Raw genomic sequence first — 27,395 nt, 5'->3', positions numbered from 1 at the left:
TGCTTAGTATAAAAGGGAAGCTTCAGTTAAGCATTTTACTTATGTAAATGAGGTTATTTCGGAGCTATTCAAAGGCTTGAGGAGTTTAGTTTAAGCTCTAGGGATTCTGGAAGGAAACTCTAAGGAATTCAGGTTGAAATCTGAAGATGATTGCAAGAAGGTAAAGCTCTCGGATGAATCGAAGCCAATGATGAAGATTTGAAGTTTCTGGACAAATTATAAGGAATTAGGAGCTCAAAGTTTAAGGTAAGCAAGCTAAGATGTTTTTAAATAGGTTTGTAGAAGGAAATTTGCTAAGATAAAGTCTGAAAAATAAGTTATTCTAGCTCAAATTGAAAACTATCATGCAAAGAAGATGGCTGCATGAGATACAGTTCATGCTTGGAGTTATTGAAGCCAAATGAAGTGGATTTTGTGTGGGCTACTTTGAAGGTGTTTTCCGTTTTGTGTTGATTTTTCAACTTTTCAATTTTTCCAAATTGATTTAAAAAATTAAAATATTATTAATTTTACAAAATTAATTTTTCAAATAAAATTAATAAATAATTATTTAAACGATTTAAATAATTCTAATTAATTTAATATCAAATATTAAATTAATTTTACACAAATCCACCTTCATATATTTAAATCATATTTAAATATTAATTATCCTATTTCATTTAATTCTTAGAATTAAACGTGTAATTATATCTCATATAATTACTAATTCCTTTAATTCTTTTGAACGTTTCAAATTAACTAATCATGCTACTCTAAAGCTAATCCATTTACGAGCTAGTAAGGGGACCTCGCGGACCTACAGATCATGGGCTCTAACGATCCAAGATTAATTGGTAAACTCATTACACTAAATTAACCCCCATTCGTTAACAAATGGGTCACTCCACTAAAGCCTATAGTTAAAGTCCCCTCACTATAGATATATTATATCCACTCGATATAACCATGATTAGTAAGTTAACCCTTCATAAGTTATTCGTAATAACGTCTGTGTCAAAAGTCTGTTTTATCCCCGAGATTACCTCTTGTTTCTTAAGTCCCACTGATCCTCTAATGAACAATTGATTTATGATCCAATCAACAAACCAAGTTCCTCTCGGACCAATGAGAGGGTGGGGCCCCTTGTTCAAGACACTTAAGGGAACAACCTATCTATTATCCCTAAAAGCGGGTAGGAGTGAATTACGTCTTGTACCGTATGTCCCCAGTTATCTATTCGGTCTTACCCCTGAAATGGGAGTTTATTGGGCCGATGTTGTTGAGCTAACCCTCATCTAAGCAAATCTAAGAATAATCCCGAATAAACAGGAGTTCATAATTAGCTCAGGATTAAGGTCAAGTTACTTAAGTCATCGTATTGAAATAGTCAGTCTTAAATAGTAAACAGCGTTATAAAGTAAGAGTGACTGATTTCGTGGTCCGATCTTGTACAAACCCATTTCCACAGAATGCCCCCACTCTTCATGTCATAACATGTACGAATTAGGATCACTTCGTTTGTAGCATTTTACAACTCTTTGTAACAACTATAAAGTAGGTAGCATCCAATAGTGTTATCAGAATAAGACACCCAACCTTATTCATATACTATAGATCATTTTGACTATTTACTCGAAATTGATCCACTTTTATGTCTCCACATAAAGTTCAAGTACTCATGTAATAGTCATGGGTCTTTTAGGTTTATTGGATTTCTTATAAGTAATACATATATTCAATAACAACTTATTGAATTTTCAGAATAAGTTTTATTGTTTACAAACCACGAGTTTTAGGATAAGTTTTATTATTTACAAACCATGAGTTTTAGGACATAAAACCCAACAAACGCCCACTTGGACTAAAATTCCAGTGGTAACTTATATATTCGAATATATAAGACTGGGTTTCTAAGTTTTATAGAGAAACATAATAAATTAAAGCTTCCCATACTCATGATTTACCATTCGGTATCCCATACCTGATATTTCTCTCACTTGCCCTAGGTTATTAACCTAGTAATCCTAGTCTTACTAAGTGATTCTCAAACACTTTAGCCGAGAGAATCATTTTAAACTTGTTAATGTACAATAGACTTTTTATTAAACTATATGGAGAATGCATCTTATTCTCAATAATGACCAGGAAGTCATACTTTCCTCCCACTACATTGAGGTACTCTCAATTCTTTGAGTAAGACGCATCTAACCTGTCTTAACAACTCTTGTTAACAATGTTAATGCAATAACCGTTTATTAAATACATCTAGAAATCTTTAAACTTTCTATACTTTGATCTAATCGATTTTTAGCCGTTTTAAATATCTGAATATTTACAAATGATTTTTACTAGTTTAATTCTTAACAGAAGTTGCTATGAGATAGAACAAACATAAGTTTTGAAAATAAACATTTCATTTACAACAAAAATATATACATTTTGTTCTTGACAAGACAAAAAAAAAAAGTAAGATTATCATCAAACAGCAACATCTCCCACTGGTTAAGCTGAGCAAGTGATCCTCAAGAACTAGTTTGCCTGTTTTGCTTTCTCTGCTCTCTTCTCAGCAAGATACTGAGAGCAGTTTCTCTTCTAGTGCCCTTCTACGTTATAGTGAAAATACTTTCCTTTGTCTACAACATTGTTTTTGCCTTTCTTTCCAACGGGTTTCTTTTTCCCTTTCCATTTGCTCTTCTTCGCAGGAATACTGTTACTCTATGAAAAGGAAGCAACATCAGGCTTTTTGGAGGACGTTCCTCTCGGCTCAACGGTAGTAATGTTTACTTCTGATTCCAAACCTTTAGTTCTCAACATAGTCTGGAAAGCTTGTAGCTCATTCAGCAAAGTAGTCAAACTGTATTCAATTTTATTCATGAGTGTATTCGTGCAAAACTGTAGAAAACTCTTCGGAAGAGATTCTAGAATAAAATCGACTTAACTTCTTTCATCAACAACAGCGCCGTAAAGTGGACCATCATGTCTAGGACATGTTCACAAACAGAGGCCCCCTCTTTCATGCGATAGTTGTAAACGTACTTCATAGCATCATGCCTTAGGGAGAAGGATGGTTGCCCGAATATCCCTCGTAGAGATTCCATAATCTCTTTGGTAGTACATATATCCTCATATTTCTTCGCCAAAACATCATAAATGATTAGTCTCTCTTTATAACACCGTTACTTGAAGAGATTTACATTTCACTAGGATGACCATAGGTGACTTGACCTTAAACATTAGTAAGTTATGAATTCCTGGCTATGAGGGCGGTTCTTTGATTTGTATGGGTGAGAGTGACCACATTTTTCGACTCAATATGCCTACCATTTTAGAGATTGGTCCATGTGGGGAGCTAAAAACAAGAGATGTATAATTTTCCTATATAAACGGGGCCTCGGATTCCTCGATTAAGCAGGAAATGGAGGAGGGAGTAAGGGGAAAATCCACGTGAGCTAAATGGGGACGGGATTGGGGAATGCATTCCCCGTTCCACCCTCGCCCCCGGCCCCCACCCCGATTAGCTTCTACATATTTATTTAGTATAGTTATCTAATGTTATGTTATTATTATTATTATATAAATATTGCTTTAAATTCAAATTGATTATTTATAGAGAAAGATAATGATATGTTTAAATTGAATATTTAAATTTAGATTATATATGTGAATAATTTGATTTACATTTTATTTTTTCTACTAAAAAAATTAATTAGTTTTTTAGGTCAAAATTTGAGTATTTATCTTTAAATTCAATTGTTATATAAAACTAACCATAATAAACAATTTATAAATAAAAAATTTAGTGATAAAGTTAATTATTTAATTAAAATTTGTTCACATTAGTGATTTAAATTAATTGGTTTTTACAAAAAAAAAAAAAAAAAAAAAAAAAGTAACGGGGAATAGTTCCCCGGGGGAAACCTGATCCCACGAATTCCCTACGGGGAATCCCCACCCCGATCCCTGTGGAAAATTTCTACAGAGATGGAGAATGAAATAGAAAATGGGGACGAGGATGGGGAATGGCATCCTCGGCCCCGCCTCGCCTCATGTACATCTCTACTGGGAACACAGCTACACAAGATGAAATTCACTACTTCCCGTTGTTAGAAAAAATAGATAAATTGCTCTTTAAGGGCTAATTCCAGGTCTTGAACAATGAGGCGTCTCACCTTCTCACTGGCCAGAGAAAGGTCTAGTTATAGTTAGACTATGATTAATTGGTCATTAGAGGGATTAGTGGTACTTTAGGAGTTAAATGTAACTACATGGGTAAAATGGTAATTTTGACCCAACTATAGTTACGAGTAATTTGTGAAGGGTCAACTTACTGTTAATTGGGTATCAAATGGACACATAAATATATCTACAATGTGAAAAGTGCACATGTCGATATTTAATGGAGTGACCGGCAGTTAATGAATGTTGATTAATTTAATTAAAGAATTCAATTAATTAATCTCGAATCATTAGAGCTTCTAATCTATAGGTTCATAAGGGCCCCTTGCTAGTTCAATAAGGATTAAATGAGAAACAATTAATTTTAGATTAATTTGAACTGTTCAAATTAATTAAAGGGAATTAATTATATTAGATGCAATTAATATAATGTAAATGGATACAATTACAATATAAAGTTTAATGAGAGAGATAAATATTTGAATATGATTCAAATATTAATATATGAATTGTTGGGTTGTATGTCTTAAAACTCGCAGTTTGTAAAATTAAACATATTCTATTTGCAATAAAATGTTATTAAAGTTTATTGAATAAAATATGTTATTGAATATGTAAATTGCTCTTGTAAAGCCTAAACCCAATAAACTAAGATTTATGGCTATTACATGAGTACTTGGACTTTATGTGGAGACATGAAAATGGATCAAGTTTGAGTAAATAGCCAAAACGGTTTATAGTATATGAATAAGGTTGGGAACCTTATTCTAGTAACACTATTAGATGCGGCCCACTTTGTATTTAGTACAAATGAGGTGGTCTTGAATAATTCATGTAGAGACAAGTGGTGAGAGCGTCCTATGCAAAGAGTTTGTATAAAACCGGACCAACAAATGAGTCACTTTTATTTTATTAAACGTTGTTTACCGTTTAAGATTGACTATTTCAAAGCGATGACCTAGGTAACTCGACCTTCCTGAGCTAGCTATGAACTCCTGTTTATTCGGGATTATCCTTAGATTTTCATAAGTGAGGGTTGACTCAACAACGTTGGCTCAATAAACCTAGGGGTAAGACCAGGTAGATAGCTGAGGACATAGGGTGCAAGACAGAATTCACTCCTACTTGCTTTTAGGGATATTAGGTTGTTCTCTTAAGTATGGATTCCAAGTCTTGAACAAGAGGCCCCACACTCTCATTGGCCCGAGAGGGATTCGGTTTGGTGATTGGATCACAAACAAATTGTTCATTAGAAGATTAGTGGGACTTAAGGAGCAAGATGTAATCTTAGGGGTAAAACAGCTTTTGACCCAGTCGTTATTACGAACAACCTGTGAAGGGTCGAATTACTAATTATTGTTAAATCAAGTGGACATTAATCTATCTACAGTAAGGGGAGTGCAACTACTGGGGCTTTAGTGGAGTGATCTGGTAGTTAACGAATGTTGTAATTCAGTTTAAAGAGTTTAGTCAATTAATTTGGGATTGTTGGAGCCCATGATCTATAGGTCTGTTCGGTCCCCTTACTAGCTCACAAATTGATTAAACCTTAGAATAGATTGATGAGTAAATTTGAAGCGTTCAAACTGGAATTAAGGGAATCAGTAATTATATACGATATAATTACACGTTTAATTATCGAATTAAACGAAATAAGGAATTGGATAATGTTTAAATTTGTTTTAAATATTAATTATATGAACAGAGATTCATGATTGTGGAATTAGTGTTTTATTAATTTAATATTGGATATTGAATTATTTTAGATAATTAAATTGTTTAATTAAATAAATAAATTTTAATTAAAATTAATTGTTTGAATTAATTTCATTTTAAATTTTATGAAAAAACAAATAATAAAATCAATTTTTATTTAATTTAAGTTTTAGAAATTAAAATTAAAATTTGAAAATTGATTTTAAAACGAAAATTGATTTTTAAGTAGGTGCTGTAAAGAGGTTATGCAATGACATTGCATGGATAACTTGATCAAAAGCTGAGTTTTTTAGCTGAGATAGTGAGAAGAATATTGATTTTTCTGAGATTCAAGGCTGAAGAAAGGTTCTTCACTGCATGCTCTCCAAAACCATTTCTCTTCTCCAAAATCTCCTTAAATTCAACTAATTTTAGATCCCATAATCTAATCAAAGGTCCAAGAGAATAATAGGGAAGATCAAGTGGTGGTCTACAAGCATTTGGAGTGGAGATTCAAGTTGGAACTTGAAGATTTTGAAGTCTTCAAAGCTTTGTTTACTAAAACTCTATTTCAAGTTTATGAACATGCTTGTTTAAATGTTAAAATTGATGAATTAGAGTGCTTAATGAATCTGATTGCTTCCGTTGATTGCATGCTAACTCCATCTACGCTGCCCTTAGAACGTTGCAACGCTGCTCTTCAAACAACCCAGAAACGGAAGAGACAGCCCGAGGCATTGCAAGGTTGGGATGAAGCGTCACAACGCTGTTCATCNACGCTGCTCTTCAAACAACCCAGAAACGGAAGAGACAGCCCGAGGCATTGCAAGGTTGGGATGAAGCGTCACAACGCTGTTCATCTCAGCCTAGAAAGTGCGCGCGCGACTCGACCAACGGTTCGAGTGAACTAGTTCAGCCGATTCGAGTCTTGAAGGACCAGTTCAGCCCGATTTTGGTCGATTCAACCCATTTTGAAGCCTTGGAGGTCTAGGTCAAGTTGGGTAGGTTCATGAAGTCAAGAAGCTGTTTGAAGTCGATTTTGATTATTATTGTAATAATTTAGGTTGTTTGCTTGCTTAGAATGCCAAAATTGGTCCATATCAGTGTGTGTTTATTATTTATGCATTATGAATGTATTTTATAGTTAAATAAATCTTGTATGTTCATATAATATGCCATGTAGAATTAAAATCTCACTATAGAAAGCATGTAGCATGCATTGAAAGTATGTTATAAATAGTTATAATATATAGTATGGTTGCTTTAGGATTTCATGTTTAATATAAAGTGTTATATTGAATTCTGAAATGCTTGTTGTATGTTATGGATGAAAAACATGTCTATAGTTTTATAACTTGTTATAAAAATGGATTAGACATTTAAAATCCATAATAAATATAAGATACATGCTCGCCTAGGGTTAATAAATAACAACTTGTTTTAATAGTTAAAATAGATCGTTATCTTGTAAAATTCTGGTTACAAAACTCAACTGGTCTATAATCTTGTTTAAGGCTGGAGATATTTAAGTTGACGGTTTATGGAACACCTGCTACCTAGGGAATATAGCCGAATAATTGAGCGTTGTTAACTCAATTTTATGAGCATGCTTGAGCGATGTGAGATTTTAAAAACTGGTTTATCACCTAGACATTGTAGGTTAAATCCAAGTATAAGAGTTATGTTTGGAAAATCACCTAGACTTAGGTTGTCTATTAGTCAGAATATACTTGAGTAAATTTTTACCCAAAACTAAATATAACACTTCATTAGGAGATTAATAATATATACGGCATGTTGTTCTTAGCTCTCACATCCTTAAGAGTTCACACCGTGAGATTCATGCTCAGCTTCGTGTCACCTTGGGATTGACCTCCATTCAGAAAATGTTCGCATAGCAAGGTGAATAGAGGAAGTAGTTCATAGTTGGTGGGTGAAAGATATGTGTCAACATATTATGCGGTCTCTTCTATTACTTTGGACCATGAGATTCCTATCTTGCGTGTGCTTGTCGTTTTTAGGTTGATAGAGTATACTAACATGCAGGGGAAGAAATTAGAATCAATAACCACTCTAGTTACATTTAATTTTAGTTTAAAAGCATGCATAAAATAGTTTTCAAATGAGTGTTTCAAGAACATATTACCTTCGATGAGAACCTTTCAAATTCTAGCTGAATTCCACGAATTTGTCCTTCAATATTTCAGTAGAACACCAAGAGGATCTTTCCTATTATCCTCAGTCTTGAATTGTCTGGTGGAAATACTGAATTGAGGACAATTGGGTTAAGATGGAAGAGGGTTTAGGGAGGGAAAAACCAACAGAGTTTCAGCTTGAAAAACATCATGCATCTAAATCCAACTGAAGTCCTTCAATTAATAGTGTTGGACCACGTATTTCTTAATCAAATATCGATGCCACTTCAATTTCCATTGAAATTGAAGTACAATGAGGTGGATTACTGAGTGGGAAAATCCAAAATTAGATTTTCCCACTTTCTATCATTTAATCCAATTTATAATATAAAATTGATTAAATAAAACTTAATTAAAATTTGATTTTTCAAGTTTCAATTTTTAAATTAAGTTTTATAATTTTGAATTTTCAAAAAATTCAAAAATTCAATTAAATCGAATTGCCAATTTTGAACACAAATTTCAAAATTGAATTTCATTAAATTCGACAATTAATTAAAATAATTTAATTAGTTTAATTTAATATCAAATATTAAATATTATATTTTACCTCGTCAAATATCTAAATCATTATTTAAATATTTTTTAAGTCTCCAATTTCGTTTAATTTCTAATTATATCGAATAGAATTATCCAAACACTAAATTGAATTTGAACACTTCAAATTCAAAACCCTAGTTTTGAATTTGAACATTTCAAATCGGCTCAATTCATTAATCCAGTATATAATTTACGAGCTGGTAGAAGGACCTTATGGACCTACAGATCATGGCCTCCAACGATTTGAGATTAATTGGCTAAATTCTTTAGACCGATTTAATCAATATTCGTTAACTACCAAGACATACCACTATAACTCGATAGTTGCACTCTCCTCACTGTAGATATATTTCTGTCCATTTTAACCATGATTAGTAAGTCAATCCTTCATAGGTTGTTCGTATTTACAACTAGGTCAAAATTACCATTTTACCCTTTTTAAATACATCTTGCTCCTTAAGCTCCCACTGATCCTATATTGAACAATTGGTTTATAGTCCAACTAATAAACCATGACCCTCTAGATCATAAGAGGGTAGGGCCCCATTGTACAAGACCAGGAATTAGCGCTTAAGAGAACAACCTATCTACTAACCCTAAGTTGGGTAGGAGTGAATTTCATCTTGCAGAACTATGTCCCCAGCTATCTATCCGGTCTTATCCCCAAATTGGGAGGCTTATTGAGACTTGTTATTGAACTACTCTCACCTATACAGATCAAAGGACAATTCTGAATAAACAGGGGTTCATAGTTAACTCAGGATTAAGATCGAGCTGGTGGCCTTCTTCGAGACTGTTCAAGAACATAGATCTTTGGGTGGAGGTTCTTCTTTCAGACGTCAGATCACATTTTACCAGAATAGCGTGATTTGAATTGAAGGCCTATCCCCTGCCTATGTGCTTGCCTTTTACCCTAGGTCATTAAATTTGAAATAGTCAGTTTTAAAAGTAAACGGCCGTAATAAAGAAAAGTGACTATTTCAAGGTCCAGTCTTATGCAAACTCATTGCATAGGATGCCTCCACTCACATGTCTTCACATGAATGATTTTAGGATCACATCATTTGTATCAGTATATAAAATGGGCCGCATCTAATAGTGCAACCAGGATGAGGTACCCCATCTCATCTATATACTTATAGACCAGTTTGGCTATATACTAAAACTTGATCCACTTTTATGTCGCCACATAAAGTTAAAGTATCCATATTATAGTCATGGATTCGTTTATTGGATTTTTATAACAAAATACAATATCAATAACAATTTATTGAATAAAATACTCAAAAATACATTTATTGATAAATATATTATGTTGTCAATATTTTCGAACTGCGAGTTTTAGGATATTCCTAACGATCTCCCAATTGGACTAATATTCAATGAGTTACAAATATATACAAATATATAATGTTTAAAATGTTGAGAAAATATAATAAACTAGGGCATTTATATACCCTTGATATTCTCCCACTTGCTCTAGATTATGAAGCTCATAGTCCTAGTCTGGCCAGGTGGCCCTCGAACACTTTAAACGAGAGGGCCTTCGTAAATGGATTGGCAAGATTATCTTCTGAGGCTATCTTCATGACTATCACGTCTCCTCGGTGTACTATCTCCCTGATGAGATGGCACTTTCATTCGATGTGTTTTCCACATTTGTGACTTCTCGGTTCATTTGAATTGGCAATTGCTCCACTATTATCGCAATACAGAGTGATAGGCAGATGCATTTGGAAGTTACTTTCAAATCCATGAAGAACTTGTATAGCCACACTAATTTTTTAGTTGTTTCACATGCAGCTACATATTAAGCTTCTATCATAGAGTCAGCGATACAACTCTGTTTGATACTTCTTCACACTATAGCTCATTCGTTAAGAGTAAAAACTGATTCTGAAGTAGATTTCCTAGAATTTACATCAGTCTGAAAATCAGAATCAAAGTATCCCATAAGAATCAAATCCTTAGGTCCATACATGAGCATATAGTCCCTCGTTCTCCAGAGATATTTGAGGATATTCTTACAGTGGTCCAATGGTTATGTCTAGGGTTAGACTGGAACCTGTTGACAATTCCAACCGCAAAGTATATGTAAGACGTGTACACAACATAGCATACATCAAACTCTCAACTACTGATGCATATGGAATTCTTTTCATTTCCTCACCTTCTTGAGGCATCTTAGGACACTGTTCCTTTGACAAATGAATTCCATGTTTAAAAGGTAACATTCCCTTTCTGGAATTTTGCATATTATACCTTCACAACATCTTGTCAATATAAGATACTTGAGATTGCGCTAAGGTTTTTTTCTTGCAATTTCGAACAATTTGGATCCCAATAATGTATTGAGCATCTCCCAAATCTTTCATTTGGAATTGTGATGTTGGCCATCTCTTCACGTCAGAAGGAAACTTGTCTCATTCCCAATGAACAAGATATCATCAACATAAAGGACCAAGAAAGATTTGATCGCAATATCAAACATTATATTCCAAGATCTAGATGCTTGTTTTAATCCATAAATGGACCTTTTAAGCTTACAAACTTTTTGTTCTTGACCCTATTCAATGAACCCTTCTAGTTGAGACATGAAAATACTTTCATCAAGATGACCATTCAAAAATGTTGTCTTGACATCCATTTGTCATATTTCATAGTCATAATATGTGGCAATGGACAAAAGTATTCTTATAGCTTTTATCATGGCAATAGAAGAGAAGGTTTCTTCAGAGTCTAACCTCTCCCTTTGGGCAAAACCTTTTGCCACCAGTCTGGCTTTATAGGTTTGCACCTTGTCAGTTTGATCTCGTTTTCCCTTGTAGATCCATTTGCAACCAATAGGTTTAACTCCATCTGGTTGATCTACTAGCTCCCAGATAGAATTGGAGTACATTGACTCCATTTGTAGGTCCATGGCTTTTATCTATTCTTCCATATCAACATCTTCCATTGCCTACTTAAAAGTCAATGGATCCTCTAGGCTAGCATCAGGTATGATGACCTGAGTTTCTGTTAAACCCATGTAGCGATCAGGGTGATGAACAACCCTCCCACTACGACGAGGCATTCTCAACTCTTGAGAAGGATTGATGGGGCAACAATTGATGTTGATGGACCAGCTTGATCAACAACTTTTGTTGATTTATTTGTAGTGTCTCTAGCCATTTCACTCAATACTATTTTACTGTGAGGTTGATGATTCCTAATATGATCTTCTTTCAAGAATGTAGCATTTGTCGATACAAATACCTTATCTTTTTGTGGATAATAAAATAATCAACCTTTTGTTTCTTTAGTGTATACTACAAATAGGCATAATTTTGAACGTCGTTCCAACTTTTTAGGGTTATGCACTAACACATGTGTCAGGCATCCCCAGATTCTGAAGTGGCGTAAACTACCTTTACGTCATCTCCATAACTCATACAGTATTTTAGAAACACTTTTTGAGGGAACCATATTCAAAATATATACAGCAGTCTAAACTGCATACCCCCAAAAATATTGAGGTAATTGAGCATAACTCATCATCAAACAAACCATGTCCAACAAGGTTCGATTTCTCCTTTCTACAACATCATTCTAGTGTGGTGTTCCAGGTGCTGTAAGTTGAGATTGAATTCCATGGTCTACTAGATAGTTCTGGAATTGTAAATCCATATACTCACCATCTCGATCTGATCGAAGTGTTTTGATTCTTTTACCTAATAAGTTTTCAACTTCTGTCTTACATTCTTTGAACTTTTCAAGAATTTTAGACTTGTGACTCATTAAGTAAATATAGCTATATCTCAAATAACCATCAACAAAATTGACGAAATATTCATATCCTCATTGAGCTTTCATATTCATCGAACTACAAAGGTCTGAATGGATGAGTTCTAAAGGTTCTTTGGCTCTAATACCTTTTCCTATAAAAGATCTTTTGGTCATTTTACCCTTAAGACACGATTCACATGGAGGTAATGATTTGTCTTCTAACTGATTTAGATGACCGTTGTTTTACCAATCTCTCTATCTTCTTGAGATTTATGTGACCAAGTCTTAGGTGCCAAAGATAGGCATTAGGAGAAATTTTTCATTTTTTATTTTGAGTTTCTGCCGTTTTAAACATCTCTATATTTAAAATGGCTTTCACTTCATTCAGTTTTACTACCTAGGTATTTTCAAGTGAAGCAGAACAAATATGAACACCTCTTGAAGAAATGAACACTTCATTGATTTTAAAAGTTACTTTATACATATTTTCAAGTAGACAAGATATGAAGATTAAGTTTTTTTTTTTCATTTTGGGTACATAATATTCATTTTCTAGCAAATTGAAAGAATCTCTAAAATATAACTTGATGTCTCCCACTGCTTCTGCTGAAATGATTTCACCCGTTCCCACCTTGAAAGTCATTTCATTCTCTGAAAGCTGAGTCCAAGAACTAGTTTTCTGAAGAAAAGTGCAAATATAAGTAGCGGCACCTGAATCTAATATCCAGGTTAAGTGAGAACTTTCCACTAAACATGTGTCAACTACAAGTAAATCTAATTTACCTTGGTTTTCCTTTTCAACTCTCTTTCCAGCAAGATACTGTAGGCAATTTTGTTTACAATGTCTGTCTTCATTGTAGTGGAAACATTTTCCTTTTGATGCTTTATTTTTGTTGTTCTTAGCAGAGGTCTTCTTCTTCCCTTTTCGTTTCTTCTTCATCTAGATACTCTTATCCTTTGAAGAAGAAACAGATTTCTTTTTCTCTGAAGGTTTCGTTCCAGAGGAAGATCCCTTTAGAGATTTCTTTTGCGAAACAACATTTGCTTCATTTTCCTTGTTTTTCGTCAAGAATTGATAAGTTTGTAGTCCATTCAAAAGAGTTGTCAAATTGTAACCAATCTTATTCATTACAGCATTAGTACAAAATGTTAGAAAGCTCTTCGGAAGAGATTCCATTATCATGCTAACTGGACTTCTTTCATCTATGACAGCGCTATGAGCTTCTGTAATGTTGAAGTGGACCATCATGTCCTCTATGAAAACTCTCTCAAAGAATTCCTTTTTTCCTCACCAAAATTAAAAAGAAGAGCCCACAACTCCTTCTTGCTTCTCACCTTGAGAATAATGAGGAATGATTAGTGGTAGTGTCCAAGAGTTCTTGTTCATTGTTGTGTTCGTGAGAAGTAGAGGAGTTCGTGACCTTCCTAGAGAGGAAAAATGTGAAGAAAAAGTTCTTCAATGGTGTGTGTTAATCTTCCCTTTCTTCTTTGTTTAATTAGAAAACATGCTTAGGCTATATGTTAATGCTTATCCTCTATATCCTGTGCTCTCTCTTATTTAAGATATGCTCCAACAAAAAAATAAATAAATTCACTGACATAAAGGCGATCAATCACTTCCGCATCGGGAATTCAAATCTTTCAATTGGTATCAAAGCCAAATTGTGTCTTTGAATTTCTTTTTGGAAAGTAAAATCAAAGAAATGGTAGGTATTGCACTGCATTGTGTTGGAGTTAGGAACATGCAAGGGGAAGCAATCAGGATGTAGAACACTCTAATTACATCAATTTTAAGGATCAAGCATGCTTGTTCAAAACAAAAAAACAGAATTCGATGAACAAACCTTAGTGTAGCTTAAAATTGAAGTTGTTCATTGGTTTTTTTTTTTTTCTTCACGAACACCTCGTGGATCACCGTTAGAGTTTTTCCCGCTATTCTCCAGCCTTAGAACGGATTGTGGGATCCAAAATTGTGATGAATTTTTTAAACAAAAAGAGATTGAGAGAGTTTTTGGAGTTGTGTACTTGGGAGAAAATTTTAGCTTCATAAGCTAGTAAAAAAGTTCAATCTCAGCAATTCATTATTCTATTTAATGAAGAAATCATGTGAATTAAACTCATCTCCAATTGATAGCATATTCAAGCTTAAGTGTAATGGGATTTGATGAGTTAAAAGGGTAAAAGTGGGTAAAAACCCACTGACACATAAGTCATTTAAAATTGAATTTCTAAAATTCAACTTTTAAATGAATTTTCTTAATTTTCAAATAAAATTAATTTTAAATATAATANATCCCTAACCATTCACAAATATAATAATAGTTTATTTCTTTTAGTATAATATAATAGTTTATTTGATACATGAATAAGAAATTATTTATAATAATTAATTTTAAATAATTATTAAAAATTTTAATTAATAATATTAATTTGATATCAAATATTAAATTAATTAATAACATCAATCCTGGTCTTGAATTCTTATTCATGTGTAATATTTAAATCACATTTAAATATTCCCAACTCCCCATATTGTTTAATTCATAATTAAACAATAAGTCGTTAAGTATATCAAAAATAATTAACGCTTACTGCCTAAGCCGAATTTCAACAATTCAAATTTTCTCATCACATTGTTCTAAGATTTAGTCTAATATGTAGTAGGAGGACCTAATGGACCTACAAATCATGAGCTCCAACGATCCGAGATTAACAGGCTAAACTCTTTAACCTAGTTAACCAACATTAGTTAACTACCGGGACACTCCTCTATAGCCTAGTAGTTGCACTCTCCTCACCCTAGATATATTTTTGTCCACTCGATATAACCATGATTAGTAAGTCGATCCTTCACAGGTTGTTCGTAATTACGGCTGGGTCAAAATTACTGTTTTACCCCTATAACTGCATTTTGTTTCTTAAGTCCCATGATCCTCTAATGAATAATTGGTTTGTGATCCAACCACCAAATCAAGTCCCTCTTGGGCCAATGAGAGAGTGGAGCCACTTGTTCAAGACTTGGAGTCAGCACTTAAAGGGATGTCCATTTAATCTGTAGGGTTAGGGCCCCTGGGGACCTGCCCCAAATGGGGCGGGAAATCCCTGAATATATGGGGAATGGAGGAGAGAATGGAGAAATTTTTTTTCCCATTTACATTCGGGGTCTGGGATGGGGATTATATTCCCCGCTCCGCCCCAGTATATATATAAAGTAAACTTCCTCGTGTCGTCTCAGCACCATCCCACCCATGACCACACACACACCAGATTTCCTCACGTCTCAGTCCTACCCACCCACAAGACCACCTTCACCTTCCTCACTGTCTCATAAAACTCAATCAGTCTTCTTCACCACTCTCACGCGTCTTCCTCGCTATCTCACTGTCACGCGTCTATCTCTCTGTCAAATCTGTTGTCTGAAGTGTTGCCGGCGTCTTTTCATCCCAAGGTATGTCTAAAATCTGAATCTCCCCTTTTTGATCTGATTTTTGTAGAAGATAAAATGAGTTATAGTTACTCATTTGATTTTTGGTATGTCTGAATCTTTAGAAATCTGAAGGTATGTTTAATTTTTAGTATGTCTGATCTCTGATCTGATCTATTAGAAATTCAAATTTGATTTTTGGTATGTCTGAATCTGATAATTTGTAGAAATACAAGTTATTTATGCTGCCTTATTCAAATATTGCGGCCAAGAGAGAAGGAATATGCACCGATAGTATGAAAATTAGCTAAAAAATACAATAAATATAAATTATCGCAATTACACCCACTAACATCATTAAGATAGTAGAAGAGGATATTTCTACTCTGTTTTGCAGGAAACCAAGTCACCGCTTGCATCAAGGCTCAACGAGAAACTGAACAACACATCTCTGTCGCATTGCGCTCGTCAATCAACAATGAAAAGACGATTAACGAAATGACGGCGCAATGCGACAGTCGATCCCGAGCTGAATTTCAACCGCATGCGGTAATAAATACAACACCGCATGCGAGCAACCGATCGAAAGATGCAGCTGAGCAACGCAAACGCGGAGGATTATGACACGTGTACAACTAACCGTTGTACAGATTTGACGGTCTGATTGCATACCAGAAGGAATATTTATTCCTCCATCTTCGGAATTTCCATAACAAGAAGTGAGGTCCACAAGCCAAGAGTCAAAGCTTTTCACCTATAAATACCCCCATAGAATTCAGAGAAAATATACTTGATACGAGGGCTAATTGATGCTAGATTATTGAGAGAAAGGCTGAGCTGAGTACTGATCAGAAGAAATCCGGGAAGAAAAGAGACAAGGCCGAGAGGTGAGTCTCAGTGTAATTCTGCCAAATCCCCGCCATGAAGCTCTGTGCTTAGATCCCTGTTACGGTTGAGCAAGCCTGAGAGGGAAGCTCATCCTTCCGCACGATCCATCCACGCCAGCAAGCAAATCTCCATCCAAATCGGCGCTAAGACGTTAGCGCTTATTTGTATTTGTTTCTAACTTTATTTCATCAACTGTATTTCATTCTCTTAATCTCTTCATTCACAAATCATGTATCAGACGCTAAATAGTTTTATTGAATGTCTCGATCATTTCCGTTTCCACTTCTCTGTCTATTTCCTTTCCTCTATTAATCGTTTTCTCCATGAAGTTTTCATAATACCTTGGTAATTAATATGGATTAAACGAGTAACTTAATTTGTGCTAAAGAGATAAATGCGTTTAGCTAAGGCATGCTAGATGGCATCTTCACCTGTGAGAGCATAAGTGAAGATGTCATTTTGATCTATCGAGAGAAGGTTAAAAGAATGCGTTGACTAAAGTGAGTAGTACTTCCAGAGATGGAAGCAACCTTGCGTTCATTAAGTTCTTCCTTGTTTCACCACAGAGATGTGGGAACACGGCCGATCACCGAGAGGTGTACGCCAAGGGAAAAGCAAAACCGTACTTATATCTTTAACGCAATTAAGGAATTTGCGCTGTTTATATTAATTATCTTTTCTTTTTCTGCCTCACACACAAGACTTGTCACCGCATTACATGATCTTTGTATAATCTTCACAGCCAGTCTTGACCTCAGTATCTTGTATCATGAAACCTGTATCTTGTATCATCTTAGCTTAGATTTACTTTATTGTAATTTACTTTATCGTAATTTATGTTATTATCGCATTTTTACCACTTTACTTTACATTATCGCATATTTAGTTACTTGTACACAAAACTCTTTTATAAATTGAAAAACTCCTGGTCACATATATCACAAACATAATGCAATAACCTCAAACAGTCTCTGTGTTCATCCTCGGATCACACCGAGAAACTTGCGGTGAAATAATACTTGGTTTCAACGCAAGGAAACTTGTGACAACGCACAGCATACTACAAGAACATTCGTTAATAACGCATATCTAGAAGTAGTATCACATATCATCGCATAAAATCTATGTCATCAAGTTTATGGCATGGACTTGCATCATACAAAAATTCGCGTTACAGAATCGTCCTTGGCCGATCTAATTTATGTCCGAATTTGATGTGTGCAAAAGATGGAAATAAGTTATTGTTATTGTTATTGGTTCTTATTGTATTTGTTAAAATAAGTTACTGTATTTATTAAAAATTTGACCTCTAAAGGTATGTCCAAAATCTGTATCGTCCCATCAGAATTTTGTTATTCGATTTCTGGTGTGCAAATTTGATTTTTGTTATTGTGTTGTTCAATTTTTGGTGTATAAATTTGATTTAGTGTACAAATTTGATTTTTGTTGTTCGATTTTGTGATTATTTTGTTACTATTTGACTATTTATAGGTGAAATTTGAAAATGACTCTATCGAATAATAATGAGTTAGAACAAGGTGGTTCAACTCCAACATCTATGAACATGAGGGAATCAACCCCAATAAATAGTGTTTCTTGTGGTAATGATCAACCTACACCTATTACATTAGATACTGATGGTAATGAGGATGTAATAAAAAGTAATAGGTTGACATCAGTAGTATGGAATCATTATAAAAGACAAAGAAATAAATGACACCAAGAAAGCAATATGTAACTATAGTGGAAAAAAGTTAGGAGGGGAATCTAAAAATGGGATAAAGCATTTATATGACCATTTCAAAATTTGTCCCTTACGGAGATAAAGAGACATTAGGCAATCATGTTTGAGACAGTAAAACCAATGAAGGAAAAGTAATTCTAAATTCAACCCTCTTTGATCATGAAGCTTCTAGAAGAGACCTTGCTTGTGCTATAATTTACATGAATATCTAATAAACATGGTTGAACACAAAGGATTTAGAAAGTTTTTTAGTGGTGTTCAACCGTTGTTTAAGATGATTTCAAGAACCACGATGAGGAGAGATAAATAAAAATTTATGAATAAGAGATTATTAAAGCAATGAAATTTTTGGAAAATAATAGAAGTAGGGTCGCTCTTACTACGGACATGTGGACCACATCTAACAAGAAGAAGGGATACATGACAATTATTGCACATTTTATTGATGATTCTTGGGTCCTACAAAGTAGACTTTTAAGGTAATTTAAATCTTTTCTGTTGTTATGTATTTTTTGTTCATTAGGTAATTTTCATTTTAACATATTATTCCATAATACTACTATACTAGGTTTGTACACGTGTCACATCCACATACTGGACAATTACTTTCTGAAGCATTAATGGAGTGTATTTTTATTGGGACATAGATCGTAAATTATCCAATTTAACAATAGATAATTGTTCAACAAATGATGCAATGGTTGACATTTTATTAAGGAAGTTAGATTTAAAGACACTGTGGTTGCATGGAAGTTTGTTCCATATTCGTTGTTGTGGACATATTTTGAAGTTGATAGTGAAAGATGGTTTGGCTATAATTTCGGATGGTATAGAGACTGTCTCTTATACACATCTAGATGTGTATAAGAGACAGGTTATGGACTCTTTCCGCAAAAAGGAAGGAAAATTTTGAAGAAGGAGTTCGTCTATTACAAATTTCATGCACTAAAAAACTAAGTCTTGATTATGTTACAAGATGAAATTCAACATTTGTGATGCTCAAAACTGATATGGAATACAAGGATGTTTTTCCTCGTCTAAAACAATGTGAACCAGTATACACTTGTCTTCCTTCAGATATTGATTGGAATTTTGCAAAAGAAATGTGTGATAGATTAGAACCATTTTACTTGATGACTGAGTTGTTTTCTAGGTCAAGTTATCCTACACCCAACGTCTTTTTGAAGAAGTTTGTAAAATTAGGTTGGAACTTTCAAAGTAGCTTAATTTTGATGTTGAGGAGATACAAGTAATGGCATCAAGAATGATTTCTAAGTTTGAAAAATATTGGAGTGTGAACCATGGTGTATTGGCAATAGCTACAGTATTAGATCCTAGGTTTAAGATGAGATTAATCCAGTTTTATTTTCCTCAAATCTATGGATCTCATCATATTGTTGAAATTAAACGGGTTAGAGACTTGTGTTGTGATTTGATGAAGTTTTATAGTTCAAATTCAAGAAAAATAGAAGAACTTCAACGTTCTACATCTACAATTAGTACTTCTTTGACTTCAAGGCGAGATAGAAGTAGTAGTTCAACTTTTCTTATTAATAAGAAAAATCGATATTGTTAATAATGTTGACAATGTCAAATTAAAGTTGGATCATTATTTGGATGAGTCTCTTCTACCGCGGTCGGATGACTTTAATATTTTGCAATGGTGGAAGTTGAATGGAGTGAAGTATCCTATTTTGTATCAAATTGCAAAAGATGTTCTAGTCGTTCACGTCACTACAGTTGCTTCTGAATCTGCATTTAGTATTGGTCGTAGATATGTAGGTCCACATCATTATCAATTTCGTGAAAATTTATTGGAAGTTTTGATGTGTACTCAAGATGGTTATGAGCAGAAGGTATGAATTAGTATTATTGTTTAATTTATTTAATAAACTTTTATTATATACAATTTGAGATCTAATTTTCTTTTTACATGTCTTAAATAGATAAGCATACTCCTATAGATGCTAAAGTTTTGGAAAATGTTCTTGAGGATCGAGATCCAGATGATGTAAGTTATAAGTACGTGTATTATTATTATTATTTTAATATTGATTTATATTAATATGTACAATATTTGTGTTTTTTTTCAGGAATCAACCCTTACAAAGTTTGATGAAATTCGTTGATGACAACTTGGTTTGGCTATGTTATTGTCATGTTGTTGTTGTCATGTTGTGTCTTAAAAAAAATATGTTGTTGTTGTCATGTTGTAACTTTTTTTAAAATAATTATAGATGGATGTTTTTATTATTTAAGTTTAAGTTGAATTTTAATGAGAATAATTGATGAATTAAGGATGGATGCTTTTAATAGAAAAATTGATAATATTCTATTGAACTTTGCACTAAGAAATGTTTTGTTTCATTAAAATTGATTGGGAAAAGTATATATTTGATTAAAATAAAAAAAATAAAAAAATAAAAAACAAAGGCAGGGAATTTTTTCCCCGCAGGGTATCCCTGCCCCGTTTCTCACGGAGAAATTCGAAGGGACGAGGAATGGTATAGGGAGTGGGGATGGGGACGGGGATGGCTTCCCCGTCTCCGCCCTGCCCCATGGACATCTCTACTCAAGAGAACAACCTATCTACTATCCCTAAAATTGAGTAGAAGCGAATTCCATCTTGTAGGACTATGTCCCCAGCTATCTACCCGATCTTATCCTTAAAATGGGGAGCTTATTAAGTCGGCGAACTCAGGTCACTCTCACCCATGCTGATTAAAGGATAAGCCCGAATAAATAGGAGTTCATAGTTAGGTCAGGATTAACATCGAGTTACCTAGGTCATCGTATTGAAATAGTCAGTCTTAACAGTAAACGGTGTTATAAAGTAAAAGTGACTAGTTCGTGGTCCGGTCTTATGCAAACTCATTGTATAGGATGCCCCACTCGTATGTCTCCACATGAACGATTCAGGATCACATCGTATGCATCAAATATAAAGCGGGTCGCATCCATAGTGTCTGCAAGATAAGGTACCCAACCTTATCCCTATACTATAGACCATTTTGGTTATTTACTCGAACTTGATCCACTTTTATGTATCCACATAAAGTTTAAGTATTCATGCTATAGCTAGAGGTTTTTAGTTTATTGGGTTTAGGATTTTTAAGTGCTTATTAACATATTCAACAACATATTTATTGAATAAATCTCAATAACAACTTTATTGTAAAATATAATTCATTTATTATTTACAAACCACAAGTTTTAGGACATAAAACCCAACAAATTCCCACTTGGACTAAAACTCTAGTGGGGTCATTTACATGAGCGTGAGAGAAAACATAAATAAAATAAACTAGGGTATCACATACCCATGGTTTCTCCCACTTGCCCTAGATTTACATAATTCGCAGTCATAGACTCACTAGATGACCCTTAAACACTTTAGCCATGAGGACCTTTAGAAAGGGATCAAAAATGTTATGCTCTGAGCCTATCTATTTGACGATCACGTCTCCTAGTTGCACAATTCCCCTGCTGGGAGATATTTGTACTCAATGTGCTTCCCGCGCTTATGGCTTCTGGATTCTCTAGAATTTGCAACTACACCACTATTAGAGGGTGATAGGCAGATACATATTTAAGATCACTTCCAATTTTTTTAAGAACTTCTTAAGCCATACAACGTCCTTAGCCACTTCACACGCAGCTACGTACTCAGCCTCCATAGTGGAGTCAGCAATACAACCTTCTTTATACTCCTTCAAACTACTACTTCTCCCTTTAGAGTGAACACTGATCCTGATCTAAATTTCCTTAATCCTTATCGGTCTAAAAATCAGAGTCAGTGTATCCTGTAAGGATTAGATCCTTAGCACCATACACGAGCATATAGTCTCTCGTTCTCCTATGATACTTGAGGATATTTTTAACGGCAGTCCAATGATCATATCCTAGTTTGGATTGATACTTTACTAACTATTCCCACTGCATAACATATGTCAAGTCATGTACATAACATGACATATTAGACTACCAATTGTTGATGCATAAGGAATCGGTCTCATATCCTCAACTTCTTGGGTGTCTTAGTGTTGAGGTTGATGCCCTAAATCTCAGTTGGTTCTGTACTTTGTAATTGTAATGTACAAACAATTTATATATTTAATAAATTTTGAGGTATTTTATTCGACATTAACCCACAAAACTAATAAACTAAGATCCAAGGTTGTCGTCTGTAACTTGAGCATGTATGTGGAGACATACAGATGGATCATGTTTAAGCAATAATCTAAATGGTTTGTAGTAGATGGATAAGGCAAGGTACCTTATCCTGGTGACACTAATAATATGCTCGCTTTCTAGTTGTTACAATTGTTGTAAAGTGTTACAAATGATTTGATCCTGATCATTCATGTGGAGACATGTGAGTGAGGGTGTTCGATACAAAGTATTTGTATAAGATTGGACCAAGAAATGAATAGTCTTGAAGAGGCTTACATTTCACCAGGATGACCATAGGTGACTTAACCTGAATCTTGAGTGAGTTGTGAACTTCCCATGAAGGCGGTTTTTTTATTTGAATAGGTGAGAGTGGTCAATTCGCCGACTCAATGTGCCTACCATTTTGGGGTTTCGTCTGATTGGGGAGCTAGGAACGCAGTTACAGAAGAAGGAATTCACACCTTTATAGTTAATGAAAGTAAAGAAATTTCTCCTTTAAGGGCTGATTCTGAGGCTTGAACAATGTAGCACCATACCCTCTCCTGGCTTGAGAAGGGTTTGGTCATAGTTGAACTATGACTTATTGTTCATTAGAGGGATCAGAGGTAATTAAAGAGTTAGATGTAACTACAGGAGTAAAACGATAATTTTGGCCCAACTGTACTTACGAGTAATTTTTTAAGGATCCTTATACCGTTGATTGGTTATATCCAATGGACACAGAATTATATCTGTCGTGTGAAGAGTGCAACTGTCGGTCTTTAGTGGAGTGATCGACAGTTAATGGAAGTTGAGTAATTTAATTAAAGAGCTTAATTAATTAGCTAAGTACTATTGGAGCTTCAATCTATAGGTCCATAAGGTTCCCTCATTAGCTCAACTAGGATTATTGAGAATCAAAATGTTTTTGGATTAATTTGAATTTTTCAAATTAATTAAGGGAATTAATTATATATGATATAATTAATATAAAGTATTTGATACATTATAATATAAAGCTTATTTTGAGAGAAAATAAATATTTGAATATGATTCAAATATTAATTATATAAATTAGATTTATATAACTATTTAATATTAATTTGATTTATATTAAATACCATAGATTATTGAGAGAATTTCAAACTATAAGTTATATTATATTTGATATAACATAAACTATAGGTTATGTGTTATATTTGATATAACATATAATTATATGTATAATAAGTTAGTTATTGTATATATTTATTATTATTATTCTTATTTATTAAATTAAAATTTGATTTTAATTTGAATTAATGGGAGGGAATTATGAAAATAACTTCCTTCCCATAATATCTCTCAATAAAGTGGGATGTGGGGAGTTGAAGGCAAGGAGTACCATCTTCTTCCCAAAATACACAGTGTCTGTGAGTTGATTAGGGTCTCTCCAAGAAATCACTCTACAAAATAAATAAAAATATCTCATAAATACTATTGTCTTCTTCTCCTAAAAATATTTTACAAAGTTCACAAACTCATGTTGATTCCCAACCCCTCAAGAGAATACCAAGGTTTCTTTTTGGTGGTGTCCAAGTAATTGGGATACTGTTTGGCGTTTTCATGATCCTAAGAGAGACTGAAGAGTTCAATTGAGAGGATTCGTGAAGTCTTTTTTTTTTTTTTTTTTGTGGCTTCAAGGGTTAGCATTCTAAACCTTATTTTCTCTGCTTCTCTATTTTTTCGAAAGTATGTTGTACATTAATTGTTAGAATGCATATTTCATCTCTGTAATTTTAATATACTGTGAAAATCGAATTTGGGACACGATATCACTTCTGCATCAGTTTTCACAAACCTTCACTTAGGACACTGTTCCTTTGACAAATGAACTCCATGCCTGAAAGGTAACAAACCCCTCTTTGAATTCTGCATCTTATATGTAGACAAGATCCTGTTTATATACGATGCTTGAGACAAGGCTAACATTCTTTTCTTGCGATTTGGATTCCAAGAACATACTAAACCTCTCCCAAATCTTTCATTTAAAATTAGGTTGCTAGTCATTACTTAACGTCAGTCATGAATCCTATATCATTCCCAATGAGTAGAATGTCATCAACATACAACACTAGAAATGCTATAGTGGTTTTGACAATTTTCTCGTAGACACAAGGTTCATCAATATTTTGTTCAAAGCTATAAGATTTGATCGCGGTGTCAAATCTTATATTCCAACATCTAAATGCTTGTTTTAACCCATAAATGGATCGTTTAAGCATGCAAATATTTTTCTCTTGACCCTGTTCAATGAACCCTTCTGGTTGAGCCATATAGATACTCTCTTCAAGATTTTCATTCAAAAAGGTTGTCTGGACATCCATTTGCCAAATTTCATAATCATAAAATGTTGCAATGGACAAGAGTATTATTCTAATCGACTTTAGCATGGCAACTCTTTTTCACTAGTTAAGCCTTAAAGGTCTGTACATTACTGACTTCATCTTGTTTCCTTTTGTAGATCCATTTACAACCAATAGATTTTACCCTATCTATCTGATCTACAAGTTCCCAAATAGAATTAAAGTACATAAACTCCATTTCATTGTCCGTGGCTTTGATCCACTAGTCTCGGTCTACATCATTCATTGCCTGTTCATAGGCCAAAGGATCCTCTATGCCATCATCAGATATGAAGACCTGAGTTTTTGTTAAACCCATGTAATGGTCGGACTGATCTACAACCCTCCCACTACGTCGAGGCACTCTCAACTCTTGACAAGGATGTGACTGACCATATTTACCAGCTTCATCAATAATTCTTGTAGAAGGACCAAACTTATCGACAACTCCTACTGGTTTATCTGTAGCTTCTTTTGAAATTTCACTCAACACTATTTTACTGTAAGGTTGATGATCTCTCATTTGGTCTTGCTCTAAAAATGTATTGTTTATGGACACAAACACTTTTTTATCTTAAGGATCATAAAAGAGACCACTTTTCGTTTCTTTGGGGTATCTTACGAATAGACACAAATTTTGAACAATGATCCAATTTCTTTGGGTTTTGCATTAACACTTATGCAAGGCATCCCCAAATTCTAAAGTGGCGTAAACTACCATTACACCCTCTCCACAACTCATATGGTGTTTCAGAAACACTGTTGGAAGAAATCGTGTTCAAAATGTAAACAACAGTATCTACTCTATACCCCCAAAACGAATCAAGAAATTGAGCGTAACTGACATTGAACGAACCATGTCCAATAGGATTCTATTTCTCCTTTCTGATACACCATTCCGTTGAGGCATACTAGGTATTGAAAGCTAAGATTGGATTCCATTTTCTATCAACTCTTCACTTCAATTTGATCAAAGTGTTTTAATTGTTTTACCTAACAAGTTCTCAACCTCTGCCTTATACTCCTTGATTTTTTCAAGAGCTTCGGACTTATGATGCATTAGGTAAACATAACCATGCCTTGAATAATCATCAATAAAACTGATGAAATATTCATACTCACCTCATGTTTTGACATTAATCGAACCATAAAGATTTGAATGCACGAGTTCTAAAGATTTTTTGGCTCTAAGACATTTTCTTGTAAAAGATTTTTTGGTCATCTTACCCTCTAGACATGACTCACATGGAGGTAAAGAGTTGTCTCCTAACTGACTTAGGAGTCCACTTTTGGCAAATTTCCCAATCTTATTGAGATTAATATGGCCAAGTCTCAAGTGTCAAAGATAGGTACTAGGAGAAATTTTTTACCTTTTATTTTGAGTTTCAGCTATTTTAAACATCTCAGTATTTAAAATAGCTTTTGCCTCAGTTGGTCTTAATACATATAAGTTGTTTTCAAGTTTTGCATAATAAATGTGAACACCTCTGGAGCTAACAAACACTTTGTTAACTTCAAAAGATACTTTGTACATTTGTTCTAACAAACAAGAGATAGATATTAGATTCATTCTCATATTAGGAACTAAAAGTACATTTTCTAGTAAAAAAAAGATGTATCTCCAAAAAAACAACTTCAAGTCTCTCACTGCTTTAGATGAGACAACGTCTCACGTTCCAACTTTGAGAATCGTCTCGCCTTCTTCAAGCTGCCGCCAGGAGCTAGTTTCCTGAAAAGAAATATAAATATGGTTAGTGGCCCCCGAATCTAGTATCGAAGTAGAGTTATCATTCTCAACTAAACATGTTTCTTAAATATAATTTTTGTTCAAATTAAATGTGAAAGAATGTGTAAATTGTGATACATTTATGAATTTTTCAGATTTAAATTGATATATTAATGAGTAAATCATATTTACCTTGTTTTGTTTTCTCAGCTTTCTTCTCGGCAAGGTATTTTGGGCAGTTTCGTTTCCAGTGCACATCTTCATTGCAGTGGAAACACTTTCCTTTGTCTGCAACTTTTCCCTTGCTTTTGCAGGTTGAAAGAGCCTTACCTTTCCCTTTTTCCTTCTTTTTCATTTGAATACTCTTATTCTTTGAAGTGGAAGACCCAAATTTAGTTCTTGAGGATGATCCTTTTTGGAACTTCTTTGAGGTAGCAACATTTACTTCCCCTTTTTTGTCCCTTAGACTTCATAAGAGACTGTGTCTAAAGCTCGTTCAAGAGAGTAGTCAGATTGTACTCAATCTTGTTCATCATCACATTTTTGCAGAACTGTAGGAAACTCTTCGGAAGAGATTCCATAATGAAACTAACCTTACTTTTCTTATCAATGACAATATTGCTTACCTCTACTATATTGAAGTGGACCATCATATCTAGAATATTTTCTCTAATATAGATTCATTCCTTCATACGGGTGTTGTAAACATATTTGAGAGCATCAT

The sequence above is a fragment of the Benincasa hispida genome, chromosome 12, assembly GCF_009727055.1.
Source record: "Benincasa hispida cultivar B227 chromosome 12, ASM972705v1, whole genome shotgun sequence".
NCBI lineage: Eukaryota > Viridiplantae > Streptophyta > Magnoliopsida > Cucurbitales > Cucurbitaceae > Benincasa > Benincasa hispida.
This window is presented reverse-complemented; position numbering follows the sequence as displayed.